Source organism: Apium graveolens, chromosome 4 (assembly GCF_009905375.1).
Source record: "Apium graveolens cultivar Ventura chromosome 4, ASM990537v1, whole genome shotgun sequence".
In the NCBI taxonomy this organism is placed as follows: Eukaryota; Viridiplantae; Streptophyta; class Magnoliopsida; order Apiales; family Apiaceae; genus Apium; species Apium graveolens.
The window spans coordinates 307,657,065-307,673,748 of NC_133650.1; positions in this window are offsets into that span (position 1 = coordinate 307,657,065).

Below are 16,684 nucleotides of genomic sequence, written 5' to 3' on the forward strand. Positions count from 1 at the left end.
GAGTTTCTGTTAGTTTTTATTTTTTTAGTTTTTAGTTTTTTGTTTTGATTTTGTTGTGTCTGAAGATTGATTTTGGGGGGAACCAAAATTTGGTTAAGGGCGGAGAATTTTGGGATTGGGGAGAATGTAGAACTAAAAACTGAATGAAAATTTCACTAACGGGGGAAAGAAAAGGTGGGCGCGAATTTTTTTTTTGGTGAATTTTAGACATCAGTTTAATTATAACCGATGTCTACAAAGAACAAAGACATCACAAAAACACGGGATGATGTCAATACCTTTTTTAACATCAGTGGCAAAGTTAACCAATGTCTAATGTGTGATGTCTATTGATATTATTCTTGTAGTGTTTGAATTGAAAAAGCTAGGTCACTTAGAGTTTTCGAAGGCATAAGTATGTGTATGAATCGAGATGTCTAGGTATTTATAGTAAAAGCAAATGACTTGTCGAGAAGTCAAAAATATACGTTTGGAGTATACTTATCGAGAAGTCATTTTGAAATATGAAAAAAATATCGATAAGTTAGTTTATTTATTCTTGTAGAGAACTAAAAATTTAACTTATCAAGATGTCAAATAAATACCAAGTTTGTCCAAATTGGACTGAATTATTTCCAATTTTTATTCGAATAAATCAAAATAAAATCAGAATAAATTTACCAAAAGTATTTTACGAAAATAATTTATTAAATTAAATTATTTTAGTGCCTAGTTATCTATAAGTCTAAAATAAAACTTGTAGAGAACTCTGTAAGTTATTACCTGTAGAGAACTCTACAATGACTTGTCGATAAGTCATAATAAAGCTTATCAAGAAGTCACTCGAAAAGTCAATAAATTGACTTATCGAGAACTCACTCTAGAAGTCTTAAAATTACTTGTCGATAATTTAGTTAGACTTATAGAGAACTCATTTCTCTATATATTTTTTTATCACTTTGATTCTGCCTTGTGTTAATTTTATATATTAAGGATGTAAATTAACCGCTAGACAGTTTTCTTAGAATTTGAAAAATTCCAAGTTGAATTTTTATTTTTGAAAAATAAATATGGAGAGATTTCTGAAATATTTATAATTCATATTTCAGTTAATTTCTAATTAAATAAAATTAATTTTGATTTACTAGAAATTAATCTACTGCAAAACATTAGTTGAGTTCTTGCCTTAGGATGAAGAATTAGGCATTCCAATTTCACCTACAAGTCTAGTGAAAGTTGCTTCATCCAAAGATGTAGTAGAAATTTCAGCTAATTGTTTTTCTGTTGGAACAAAAATGAGCTCAATGGTATAATTTATAGCATGTTCTCTAATAAAATGGTACCTTAATACCATAATCCCAAGTTTGGAGTCCCCTTCAAGTATCTAAAAATTATCTTCACAACCATCAAATTTGATTCTTTTGGATTGGCTTGAAATTTTGCACACAGACATGTAGCAAACATGATATCTGGTCTACTTGCAATTAAGTAAAGCAATGATCCAATCATTCCTCTATAGCTTGAAATATCTACACTTTTACCATTTTTATCTTCATCCAACTTTATTTTTGTAGACATAGGTGTAGATGCAGGTGAATTATCATCCATGCCAAACCTTTTCAATAAATATTTGACCTACTTAGTTTGGCTAATGATGATTTCATCACTTCTTTGACTGACTTGAAGTCCAAGAAAGTAACTTAATTCCCCCATCATACTTATTTCATATTCACTCTGCATAAGCTTAGAGAATCTATGACAGAGCTTCTCATTAGTAGAACCAAAGATGATATAATCCACATAAATCTGAACTATGATCATATCACCACCATTCAGCTTGTAGAATAGTGTCATTGTTCCTCTAGTAAAACCATGTTTAAGTTGAAAATATGTCAGTATGTCATACCAAGCTCTAGGTGCCTGCTTTAGTCCATATAGAGCCTTGAGTAGCTTGTACACAAAATCTGGAAATTCTGGATCTTCAAAGCCAGGTGACTATTGTACATAAACTTCTTCTTCTACCTCATTTTGAGTTTCATCATAATCAATTCCTTCTTACTGTGAGTATCCTTTTACAACCAACCTTGCCTTATTTCTGGTAACTATACCATTTTCATCCATCTTGTTCCTGAACACCCATTTGGTTCCAGTTACACTTCTGTTCTTAGGTGCATGAACTAACTCCCAAACATTATTTCTTTCAAACTGATTAAGCTCTTCATGCATGAGAGATATCCAATCAAGATTCATAAGAGCTTCCTCAATTTTCTTGGGCTCTACCTGAGACAGAAAGCATGCATGTAGGCACTTATTAATAGTTGCACTTCTAGTCCTTACACTAGAATTAGGATCACCAATTATTGCATCTTGATTGTGACTCATATCCCATTTTCTCGTATAAGTTTGTTGACTGGTGCCTTCATCATTCCCTTCATTATTAGTATGACTGGTAGATTCTTCTTATCTTTCTCCCCCTGAGTTTGTGCTATCAAATTCAGTTATATGAGATGAGCTTCTATTTTCATGATTTTCCTGTTCAGTATTCTCTTCATTTAACATATATTGTGCATTTCCTTCATCCTCTTTATGAGAATCACTATTAATGTTGAGATTTTCAAATACAAGGACTTCAGCTTCAATTTCATCAAAACATTCCAAGCCTGGACAGTTGTCATCATAAAAAGTCGCATATGTGCTCTCCATGATTTTCTTCTGACAAATTACGTTTGCCTTGTAGGCAGGTCTCTCCAATGAATATCCCAGAAAAATTGCTTAAAAAATTATTGAGTCAAATTTTGCCACATATTCAGAGTTGTCTTTTAAAATGTAGCACTTGCTTCCAAACACATGAAGATGCCTTGCAGTAGGCTTTCACTTAGACATGATTGAGTAAGGTGATTTTCCATGATTCTTGTTAACGAGATATCTGTTTTGAGTGTAGCATGCGGTATTTACAGCTTATTCTAAAAAACTAGTTTGCAGATTGGTATCTTGCAGCATTGTCCTTTGAGCTTCTACTAATGTTCTATTCTTTCTCTCAACTACCACATTTTGTTGAGGTGTTCTAGCAGCAGAGAACTCTTGAACAATGCCTTCATTTTTGAAGAATTCACTCAATGTTGCATTTCTGAATTCTGTTCCATTATCACTTCTCAATCTATTCACACAGTTTTGATCTTTAGCCTGCTTCTCTATCTCCTTTATGTGCTCAATTATGATGTATGGAGTTTCATCTTTAGAGTGCATAAATTCTACCCATTTGTATCTTGAGTAGTCATCCACCATCACGAGTGCATATTTGTTTCTTGAAATTGATAAAACATTTACTGGCCCAAACAAGTCCATGTGAATAAGTTGTAATGACGCACTTATGAAATTCATAGTTTTTGACTTGTGACTTGATCTTTTCATTTTTCCTTTATGACAGGCTTCACATACTTCAACTTGAGCAAACTCTAATTTTTCCATGTCTCTCACCAACTCTTTCTTGACCAGAGTGTTGATTAACTTGTAATTTAGATGTGAGAGTTTCTTATGCCTTACCTTGCTTTGCTCTATGAGAAAGTATAGAACAACAAATTCCATTCTCAATTATTGAGTCTAATTCTGCAATAAAAAAGCTTCCTTTCCTTGCTCCTTTCAGAGCAACTTCATTGGTTTTCTTGCTGATGAAAATACATTCTTGTTTGTCAAATAGAACTTTAAAACCTTTGTTTGCAAACTGGATGACACTGAGAAGATTTACTTCAAGACCAGCTATCAATGTTACATCATCAATTACAACATTTCCAGAAATAATCTTGTCATATCCCATTGTGAATCCTTTGTTGTTGTCTCCAAAGGTCACCAAAGGGTCAGCCTTCTCCTCAAATTATGATAGCAGGGCCTTATCGCATGTCATATGCTTGGAGCATCCACCGTCTATGATTTATATGACCTTCTTCATTTTACCCCGCACATAATGAATTTTTAGTGTGTTTAGCAACCCAAGCAGTGTTGGGTACTTTCTTTTTATTAACTGATTTAGCAGAAGTAGAGTTAGAAGTCTCAGAAAGAATAACATTCATAGATGTTTGTGCATTTTCCCTTATAGCTCTATTTTTTATGAGGATGACTCTCCTTGCTCCAAGGCCATAAATGCAAAATTTCCAACTTCCTCATCTTCATCATTATCAGAATCATCCAAACTTTTTCCCTCTGCAATATAGGCTTTTCTTTGCTATTTTTTTAGAAGAGCTTCATACTTTGCTTCCAGTTCAAGATAAGCTTTGTCTTTCTTTGCTTTCTTGGGTTTCCTGTATTCTGTAGAAAAATGTCCTAGCTCATCACAATTATAGCACCTTATCTTGATCTGTCAACAGATCCAATTTTGTAACCATTTTTTCTATCAGATATGTATTTCCCTTTTCTTCTCCAGCTGCTGTCTTTGTTGAATGATTGTCCTTTACCCATGAAGAATCTTGGCTTCTTTACTTTAATGTTCCAGAACTTTCTCGCCAGATAGGTCATTGACTGATCAAGCTCTCAAGTTCATCCAGGGTGTAGAACTCATCTTCTTCCAATTCCAGTATGACTTTTTCCTGTGAATCATTGTTTCTTTACTCACTTGTTGAGGCAACTGGAGTCTGGGATCTTGGCTCATCATTTGAGGTTTGGATTTCATTGATAATTAGAGCATTTCAACCATCTACAACACGCCCTTGACCAGCTCTTAATGATTTCCTTTGAATTATTTCTAAATCATATGTTTTTAAGATTTTATATATAACTTCCAGAGTTATTCTGCTCTAGTCTCTCCCTTCTCTAATTGCTGAAATTTCCAAATGATCAAGGAGTGTGAGCAAAAACTTCAAGTTCACTTCTTCAGCTTCATAGTATTTGTCATCCAACTGCAAGTCATTAATTAACTTATTAAACCTTTCAAACACATCAACAATACTTTCTTTTGGCTTAGCCATAAAACCCTCATACTGTGAAATCAATATCCTTTTTTGATTTGACCTAACTTCCTCAGTTCCTTCATACCATATCTCTATTTTTTCCCAAATCTGCTTTGCAGTGTCACAGTTGGTAATGTTGTTGTATATTACATTGTCAAGTAACTTTATTAGGATCAACTGCAAGCCACTATCTAAGGAGACTTTTTCTTTCTCAGGCTCAATGTACTATGAAGGGTCTTTAGGAGTATAATGAGTTAGAATGACCATATCTCCATCTGTAGATTCCTCAACTCTTACCATATGAGTGAAAGGCCCATTCTTGAGAATCTGAATATGTAATGGATTGGTCATCCTGATAAACAACAACATTTTTTTCTTTCATAGAGTGTAGTTAGTCTTATCAAAAGTAGGGATTTTGATGCTACTGATTTTATGTATATTCATTCTTCCAAGATCTTAAATCTGTTTACTTTCATATTTTTCTCTGATACCACTTGTTAGATAATGAATCACACACAGGGGGGTGGATGTGTTTTAATATTTTTCTGCTTTTCCTGAATTGTTTAAGGTGGTGAACAAAGTAAATTTAATCTTGTAGTGAAATGTGTTAATATTGAAATTAAAAAAAATAAGAACAGTGGATATAGATCTTTCAAAATTCACATAATTTTATATTAAAAATGAAGAATGTTTTGCCATAAAATTTCCAGGCTCTTTGTTGATAAAGAGCTTAGCTACTTTCTTGAGGGAATACAAGATTTTTCTTATCTAAATTGGTACCACTAAACAAAGCATCCAGTGTTTACTTTATAGAAAAGTAAACACTGGTTATTACACAGCATGCAATACCATGTACTAAATCCTATTTTTGGATAACCAAATCTTTCTCTTTCTGGCTTAGTGTATCTATTCTAATCTTACACGCCCGTGACTTTACTTTTCCAGTTAATCTTGGACTTTGATCTTGTACTCTTTAAGCTGCTTTTGTAGACTTGTCAATCCAACTGATTAGATTGTTTGTTTCTTTATAATCTTGGATATTGAACTAGTCTACATTTTGTACTTTGAGTTTTACCTCGAGATCTCCAGTTTTGTATATAGAGAACTTGATATCTCGATAAGTATATTGGCATATCGAGATCTCTAATCACTATATAGATGTTTTGAATTATCGAAGTCTCTGAGTTCTCTATAAGAGAATTTGGCTTGTCGAGATCTTACACTTCATGTCTTCACTTTGACTTATCGATAACTCTGAGTTCTCTAGTGACAAATAGACTTATCGATATCTCAGATTTCTCTAGTGAAGAAATGACTTGTCGATATCTCCCATCTTCATATCTTCAATTTAACTTGTCGATATCTCTGAGTTCTCTAGTAGTTTTTCCTGACTTGTCGATAAGTCATTTTCCTGACTTGTCGATAAGTCATTCTGGAGTTCTCGAATGACTTCTCTATAATACTTAATCTGTGTCTTGTAAAGTTCTTGACTTAGAATATTTTTCCCAAAACAGATTTATTCAACTCGAAGCTTCTTCAAAATTCTTCTGAGGCATGATCTTCTTGATCTTCTTCCAGATAGAATTCTTGGGCTTGATATTGTTTACAGAAAAAACTCCAGTATGCCCTTAAACATTTTTACAGACTTAAGAATTATAATACATAATGCAAACATAGATTATCATACAACTTACTTAGGGTTGTCATATTGACTTAGTCTTGTTATTGTACAGGCATGTCTAGCACAACAAATTCTTTTTTCGTAATGGGTCAAGGGATCATCCTTTCGCTCCCTCGAGACTGAAAACATATTCTGACAACGGGCTATTTGTTTGGTTGTCTCCTTCATGGCTCGGTCACCTTATCAGATGGACGATCAATGTCCTAGGTATCGGAACTAGAGAAATCTCAGAAACTTTTATGAATAAGGATCAGCCCCTATAAATACCGGAATTCATAATCCTACCGCATTCGACGCTGAAGTTTACTCTAGTCAGGTGGGTTAGCATTTCTCCTAAATGAAAACATAATTGATAACATCTGAAATCCGATTGAGGTTTTGTCCCCTAGTTTTTCATTTCTTGAGATTGAGGATTGATCCCTAGAATTAGCTTTCGAGTTACAGGGAATCCCATTATTATGGGACCAACTTTTAGGTTTTGTAATCAAAAGTTGTGGTGCTTCAAAAGGTGGAAGCGTTAACTTGAGTTGTGGCTGGTAGATCTTGATCACTTAATCATTATCCCCGATATGAGGATCATAAAAATCATAACTTATCCCTTTAGTAAGGTTTAATCCTTGCAAATATTGAGGTTCATACTTCTCATGCACTCAACGTTGCATTTCTTCTCAAAATTATGCATCTCATAAGGTGGGTGATCATTCAATCTTGATGGAAGCACAATTATTAACATCTGAAATTCGGGTGTTCATTAGTGAGTGCACCATCTATAGTTTGGGACCCTTCCCTTAATTATGCATCCGTTGAGGTTGGAGACCGTTCTTTGATTCAACAGTTGTGTAATAGAGATCTTCGTCCCTGAGAGATTAGTCCCTCAGATATTGAGGTTTGACTGTGGTGGAGTCTCAACGTTGGATGTAATATTGCACATCTCATCAGGTAGTTTCTCGGTACTTCTTCATGCTTTCATGGTTGTCATCTTCTTCCCAAAAACAGCGCCAAATGTTATGGATAAAAAACACGTATTTCTTTAATGCAGATATTTAATATCAGGGTTTGAGAAGCTTTGAGATTTAATGGTTGTACTTGTGTTTCATGACTTGAATCTGCCCTTACAAGATGCCTACGTACCTTGGCGCAAGCCAATGATCAATCTAAAACATAGTTCTTGGTGATGCATGCCCTCGGGGCCATGGAAGCGAGAGCTCACCAAGGATATAGTGACTTCCATGTCCTTCGAGGACTGAGTCTAAAGCGTCGTTCCAGGTAATGGCCTTGTGGCTTGTAGGATGCCTTCGCGACTTTTTGACGTGTGGAGCTCTTGTCCCAAAACGTCCTGCTGAAGTTGAAGGGGTAAGACCCTTTATATAGACATTGAGAATCTGGGAATTAGGGTAGAATTGGGTGACTTGATTGGAAAGTCTCCACCTCAGTTTGGACTTTCGAGTCCTAGAAAGTAGGAATTAGTTTCCTTCTGAATTTGGGTTGCTTGGAGGCTACTTCTTGTAGGATTAGTTACATATTGAAAACATTTACTGGGCTGTTTAATTAGTCCTTTTATTAATCACGAATTTAATAAATAGTTAGGGTTTTGGGCCTCATTAATTGGGCATTCCCCTTCGACCAAATCAGGTCTAATTAATGCGACATTAACTCCACAATTAGGATTATTTTTATTCCCTATTAGTTTGGGTGTAAAAAGTTAAGTTTAAAAAAAATAAACAAAGATATTTTTTCTAAAAAAATAATAAAAAATGATAATGTTATGGGCCATTTTCAATTTTGACACAGGCCCGATCTCTTTCCTTACATTACTTCCCACAGTGCATTTCGACCTAATGAGCAGCGGATCCGCAACATTCTATCCTTCGGTATGATATATTCTCACTGTAGTTTTACTCTTCCACTTCAAAACCATGGATTAAGATCTTTTCATGCCCTGTATCTGTTCCGATTCATTTTGCCAATTCACACAAAAGCTGCCTCTTCTCATATCTACCAGAATTGTTGGATATTTAATCCAAGCATATTTAAGTGTAATAAAATGTTAATAGTCGAGGTATATGGCTGTTGACATTGGGTTTGATTTGGTCTTTATTTCAGTTGAGAGTTTTTAGGATTATTTGAAAAGACTGAGCTGGTAGAGTAGAAGTAGGTGTTTTTGGTTTATCACGTTTTGTATCCGCTTATTTGATAAATAATAAGAGAGTAAATCAAGTAGTAACATCTTCTTTGTTTTCTCATTTATCTTTTATCTTGCTGTGTTAATAGTGATACACAGAGCCATACACATCAAGAATACCATCAATAGTCCAAGATCTACACATTCATCATCACGTTTCCACAACATCTTAATAATATGTCTCTTCACACTAGCTCTTGTAATATGGTCTTGTTTATGTTAATTTGTGGTAATTTTATACATCTCTGCAATCTCATCCGGTAACATGCTTTATTTTAAATATGATTGTCTTGTATGTGGTACTTTATGATAATTTTATATATCTCAACAGTCTCATCAGATAACCTGCTTCATTTTTTTAGAATATTTCAATTTCTTATTGCTTTGCTATGGTTGTTAATTGTGTGACAATAAACCTATTGTTTTTTTTGTCCCACCAACTTTTTACTGTCAGATATGGATGCAAATAGTGTATATTTTATGTAACTAATTTGTTTTCAACTATAAAAACCAAAAAAAAAATATTTTCTACTAGTGGGTTGAGTCTGAGATCGCAAACACGTTTTCATCAATAGTTACAGGTAAACCATAAAATAAAATTTGATTTTCAAAGCTATTCTTTTGAAAATATTCTAAAGAACTCATAAGCCATTAGATTATTTTAGGACATTTTCACTTCAATTTGGGAACCATGCGCAATCAATATCCTTTGAAATCTCACATGAATTTGCTTTAGTATAAATCTATCATTTTCTTCGACTTTACATTTCGACCTAATAGCAGCCAATACGAAATTACCTTACTTTCACAAGAGAGTACAATCTTAAAGGGGCTTTAGATGCGAAATTAAATTGAGCTAGCAATGTCTGTGGATATGTTCTTTTAGACCAGAATTTTGTCAGTGACATGAACAAGTCACCTTCCTTTGTCAATAGACAAGCAAAGGAAAAATTAGAACCAGTTTTTTGTAATGACACCACATTCCTTAACATGAGTATACTATCTTCCCATATTCCTTAATTTGGAAAGGATTTATACTCATTAAAGAATATGGTGTTGTTCCACTGGGCTCATTGTAATTTTTGCTTTTCTTGTCTCAATATAAAAAAAGTGACTTGTTCATGTCATCAAAAAAATTTTGGTCTAAAAAAACATCTCCAGAGACATTGGGAGCTGAATTTAATATGGCATGCAATCTCCTTAAAGATTATACTGTCTTAAAGACCACCATTAGTCTCTTTTCCACCTTTTCTCCTCAGAGGTAACAAAAACATAATTTACAAAGATTTTATAATATTTAATGAAGAGACAAACTATCAAAAGGAATCAGTACTGAAACAAGTGTAGCTATTAACAACTCATTACTTAACATTTTGCTCTAGTCATTTAAACTTGTTTTACTGAAACAAGTGCTGAAGGTGTACTTTGTCAATTGGGCGACATTAATATTAAATATAGTTGAAATATACATATGGACTAGTATTTTATAGTTGAGGAAAAAAGAATTCGTTTTTACACTATACTGTATACATATATCTCAAAGTAGATGCCATGTAGCTAGTTACATTGCTATATAACCTTAGTTAAGGATTTTACGTTCTATACTTTTTAAATATAGTGGGAACTTGTGATCCCGGTTCCTCCTCAAATAAGATCTTTTAATAATTGATTTTTTTAAATGTGGTTGAATATTTAATAAAAATTCAAAAACAAAAAACAAAAAATTCCCTTTTTTATAAGGACATGATTTATTAGGATGAAAAGTAGTGTATTTTTAAAATGACTTTCTCGAATTATTCATGACAATACTAAGAACTCTATTTATTTTTCTTTATTCATTTCAAATTTTAATATTTACCTTTTTTCCATTACCTAGTTATTTTCTTTTTGAGTTCAAGAACTAGTCGTTCAAATAGAAGTATAAACTTTTACCTTTATGATAATTGGTTGTTACTCTTTATTGTTAAAAGAATTTAAAAATTAAAATGATTTGTCATGTGGTTGACACTCAACTCTATAAAATCGTACCTTATTTAACAAGTTCTTTTTTATGTGGGTAGGAAATCAAAACGAAAATTTCAACAAGCTATGATTCTGAATAGGGCTTAACATTCAGTCGATTCGGTCCAAAAATTGGACCGAATTGAATAGACCGAAAAACTTAAAAAATATTTTTCCTATTAAACCAGACCAAAATTGTTTTATGGACCGGAGAGAACTGAATCGAAATAATTCAGTTCGGTCCGGTTTTAAACCGAATTGACAATTTTTTTTAAATAAAAAATTTGTATTAAAAATTAAACCAAAAATCATGAAATCTAAAACGTCATTAATGGAATGTGATATAAAGAGCTCTATGAATGTATAAACACAAATACAAATTAAAGATTATTATTATTTTTAATATATAAGTAAAATGTATATAATATGAAAATTATAGTATATATGATTTGCTCTTCTGTTCAGATTGGAAAAAAAATTGGAAGAACTGAATCAAACTGATTTTTATTTTATTTTATTTTATTCAGTTCCAACTAAATAAACTGAATTTTTGAATAATTTAGTACCGAACCGAATTAGAACGGTTTGATTCGAATTTTTTATTTCGGTTCAGTTTGGTCACCCCCAATTCTCAAAACAAATTTTACATGGATCTATTAATGTCTAATCTATTAAACAAGTTCAGTTTCGAATTTGTTTGCTTGCTATAATTGATTATATAAAATTTAGAAAGATATATACCTCTAGTTATCCCCATATATTTCACTCAAAAAATTTCGATATTATTTAAGTGTAACATCGATATTGTCACATATCAGGATTCTTAGTTCGAGATTCTTAGTTCGATATCAGCTTCATCTACCTTTGATCATTTCCCCGATAGACCGAAAAGATGAGAAGATTGTATATCAACTTCTGTGACTACAATAATAAGTATTTGATATCGGACTTTCTCATCATTTCCGTCGACCGACAAACGATCAAGGGTAGATGAAGTTGATACTGAACTAAGAATCCTGAAATGTGTGAGGATGTCGATGTTTCACCTAAATAGTATGAGAAATTTTCCAGTGAAAAATATTGATATTACCGGAAGTATTTATTTTTGTATATTCTATGTAATTAGTTATAGGTAGCAAACAATTGGGAATATACACTTGTTAACAACCAAACTTAGTACAGAGGAAAGTTTGCTATATTAGAAGTCATCCCCATATAAATTGTCTTACAATTACAATCACAAGATAATAACTCACACGTATAGTGAGTTATTATCAGGGAAAAAAATAAAAGATCATGTCTCTTCGCCACTCTTTTGCCATATAGAGAGCTTTAACAAAAACTTAATTACATAGATTGTATAACCTTTGCTTCATATCTGAATTACCATAACAAACCAGTATTGAAATAGTTGTTGTTTATAACAAGTTACCCTTATTACTAAACACTTTTGTAAACTGAAAATATGTTGTCAGCTATAGTTTTCAATTGTGTATCGACTGCTTTTATTATTGCTGGTTGAGTTTCTTTTTCCATCAACTTTTCATTGCCGCTATTTTTTTTCTGATCCGGATTATGGAACTAATTTGGTTATTTCAAAAGGGTTGAGTTTAAGATTGCACGTAACATGTGCTCATTTCATATTTTTTTCTTCATTGAGATCCGTTGACAAATGAATTGGGACCCATTGAGAAATGAAGTTCATGGATAAGCTATTAGATTTTTTTTCTCAATATTGGTAATATATTTTCTTTTTTAAAAAATATTTATAGACTAATAATTAATATATTATTTTGACGCAAACAGATTTCCTATTTACACTTCTCTTAATTGTATAATAATTGGCTTGCATGGTGAAGCCACTAGCTCTTGATCTCAAAAATAACATAGCACTTAAGCAACCAAACACTACAAGAAATTCGGCTAAATTCGACCGAATTTTTTTGGTCGAATTTAGCTAAATTCGACCGATTTTGGTTGAAAATAGCTATTTTCGACCAACCAGTTGTTGGTCGAACAAAGGCTAGTCGAAAATAAGGGGTGCGGTCGAATTTAGCTAAATTCGACCGTACTAAACTCGACCGAATAAATTCGACCAACTAAATTCGACTGAAATTGGCTGCAAAAACTCAACCCCAAATTTTTTTGACAAAATTTCAAAATTTCATAAAAATTCAAAAATCCCGCCCACAAATACTAAATTAGACCAAATCTGGTCGCAATAAGTTTTCTAAATTGGACCAAATCTGGTCGAAATAAGTTTGCTAAATTCGACCAAATTTGGTAGAATTTAGTAAGCGCCAGATTTTTAAAAAACAGCAGCAAAATGCAGCAGAATGCATTTTGTTGCTCAATTTTTTTGAAATTTTTACTAGATTTTCCATAATGTAATATTATAAAATATTAACGGACACAATAGTAATTTTTATTTACTAATATTAAAATTACATAAATATGTAATATAGATTTTAAAATATAACAATTTATATCCTTCAATAACATATTGAAAATCATATATTATAAAATTAACTCACCCAAAACATAGATAAATATGAAAAAAATTAAAAATAAACTTAAATCGGTTCACATACATGAACTAATTAATACAAGTCTTATTTTACTTCTAATTTTTCGGAAACGAATTTGCCGGAGGTGATGGCATAAACTCTCGTCGGAGGTGATGAAGTTGAACTCGCCGGAATTGTTGTGAAATAATGAACTCGCCGGAATTGTTATGAAATGGGGAACTCGATAGAATTGGTGTGAATCGAATGAATTCACCGGAATTGGTTTATACTAATTTGCCATTTGGAGAAATATAATTAGAGGAGATTTAGTATGAGAGATGTGAGTGTGTGTATGTATATATATTATTTAGAATATACAAAATATGGATGAGTGTGTATGTAGTTAGAGAGTAAGGTTAAGTATGATTGTAATTTTTTATAAGGGAATAAAATTGAATGGGGAATATAAAGAGAAAGAGATGAGGGTGAACAATTGAATGGTTGGGATGAAAGGATTGAGAAATAAATGAATGATCAAGATTAATTTAAGTTGGCAATCCATGTGCTTTCTTGTCAGCCAATAAAATTGTGACAAATGGCAATTCTGAAAAGTGCTAAATTCGACCAATAATGGTCAAATTTACTATTTTCAACCAGATTTAGTCGAAAATAAAACACGGGTAAATTCTACCATTTTTGGTCGAATTTAGCAGTTAAATTTGACTAATTTTGGTCAAATTTACACCTAAATTTGACTAGTTTTGGTAGAATTTAGTAACTAAATTAAACAACTATTGTAATATTTAATGCATATGCCACATATATTTGTTAAAATATTTAAGATTTTAATATTTAAATAGATTGATTTTTCACATACACTCTTAATTTAAAAATATATTTTTGTGATATGACAAAATGTTAAAAAACATATTTGATTTTCTATTTTAATAGTCAACGAGTAGTTTAATCGTCATTTATTACTAGTGTATAACCCTATATTGATATTTCAATTTTTCTAAATAATAAATGTATGAATGATCCAAACATACGGATGTCAAGATCTATATATTTTGGGTATGATAAAATTTTTAGAAATAAAATAAATTGATTTTGTCTGTTATTTTAACAATCAACTAATAATTTGAATATTACTTCTAACAAGTGTTTAGTCCCATATTCATGTTTTAATTTTTTAAAAATATATGTATATGAATAATCCAACCGTACGGATGTTAAGATCTATATATGTTAATGATATCACAAAATTTTTATAAAAAAATTAATGTATCTAGTTTACTATTTTAACAGTTAACAAGTAGTCTCACTGGTATTTCTAACTAGTACTTAATCCTATATTGATGTTTCGATTTTTCAAACAATTATTATGAATGATCCAACCGTACGAATGTCAAGATATATATATTTTGGTGATGCGACAAAAGTTTTAGAAAAAATAAATTACTTTTGCTTGTAATTTTAACAATCAACCAATAGTTTGAATAGTACTTCTAACTACTGTCTAGTCCCGTATTCATGTTTTTTTTTTTAAATATATATGAATAATCCAACCGTACGGATGTTAAGATTTATATATTTTAATGATACCACAAAACTTTTAGAAAAATACAAATTTATTTAGTTTGCTATTATAACAGTTAACAAGTAGTCTCACCTGTATTTCTTACTAGTGTTTAATCCTATATTGATGTTTTGATTTAAAAAAAAATATTTATGAATGATCTAACTGTACGGATGTCAAGAAATATATACATATATATATATTGGTGTTGTGGAAAAAGTTTCAGAAAAAAATAAATTGATTTTGCTTCTTATTTTAACAATCAACCAATAGTTTGAATAATATTTATAACTAGTGTTTAGTCCCGTATTGATGTTTCAATGTTTTTAAAAAAATATATATAAGAATAATTCAATCGTATGGATGTTAAGATCTATATATTTTAATGATATTACAAACTTTTTAGAAAAATATAATTTATGACCAATATAACACAAATAGAAATTTAACATACTTATATTATATGTATATATATATATATATGTATATATCTATATATATTCCTAAATAATTTTTTTAAACAATGAAAGTGTCCTTTAATTTAAATTTTCTCTTTAAACAATTTTTCTAAATTTTTTTGGAAATTTCAACCGATTTCGATCGCTTTTAGCTAAATTCTACCATTTTTGGTCGAATTTAGTAAAAAACTTTTAGTGCATTTTCTTTAACGACAAATTTGTTATTTCCATTCATTTTGAAAAAAGCGGGAAATTTCCCGCCCAAACCATTTACTAAATTCGACCAAAAATGGTCGAATTTATTTTTTCAAAATTCAAGTTATTGGTGGGAAGTTTCCCCCCTTTTTTGGCAAATTACTAAATTCGACCAGAAAAAAAAGTTGGTCAAATTTAGTCTAAATTCGACCGAATAAAAAATCGGTGGAATTTAGCTACTAAATTCGACCGATTAAAAATGACTGCTCCTAAATTCGACGGTAAATGGTTGAGTTTACCCGTGTCCCTTAAAATCGACCAAATAAGGTAGAATTTAGCCGCAGTCGTTTTTAGTTGGTCGAAAATACCCTGACTTTCTTGTAGTGAAAAATGGTGATTGTTTTTGTGCAGAGCAAAGAATAATAATTCGTTATTGTGTATTGTTCTATACGAATTCTTGAGCAGCTTTTTGAAAGTAGACTTTCTTTTTAATCTAACCTCATTGTGTCCTCGTTGGAAAATGATTTTTTGTCCCATTTTATATTTGGATCTCAATGTAATAATGTCCTACCATATTTTGAAAAATAATTTATTACAAGCTCTTGTTTGACAACGAGCCTGAATCGCATATTAAAAATTTACATGTTGAAAATTTATTTAAAACCGATAGAAATATAAAAGTCCTTAATAAGGGATACTTATCTAATGATACTTATCAAAGATTAATCCAACTTCTAATGTACTACAATCACATGGAACTTCTAAGATTCTTCAATCTGTATTATAAAAGTTATATTCCTAATAAGAATCTATTGATGCAAGGAAGTCTCTAAATGCAAAAAATAAAATAATAGTTCCTATAATTCTTTAATGGATCATCAAAATTAGACTATAACCAAGGGCTTTTCAGTTCTACCAATTGCGTGTCTTCAGTTTTTGAAAATAAAAAAGATAATCATGAAACAAAACAACACAGTCAAACTGAAATGTCCTTTTAGTTGGTGTGTATATGTAGATAAAATGTAAGGTTAAAGTTTTGAGAAATGATAGTAACTAGTTATGTCCTAATTTCCTAAGATTTGTCAGTAAACTTACTTATGGATCACCGCTGGTGAAAATATAGGACCAACTTATTTTCTAACCTTATGCCTACCAGAATTCC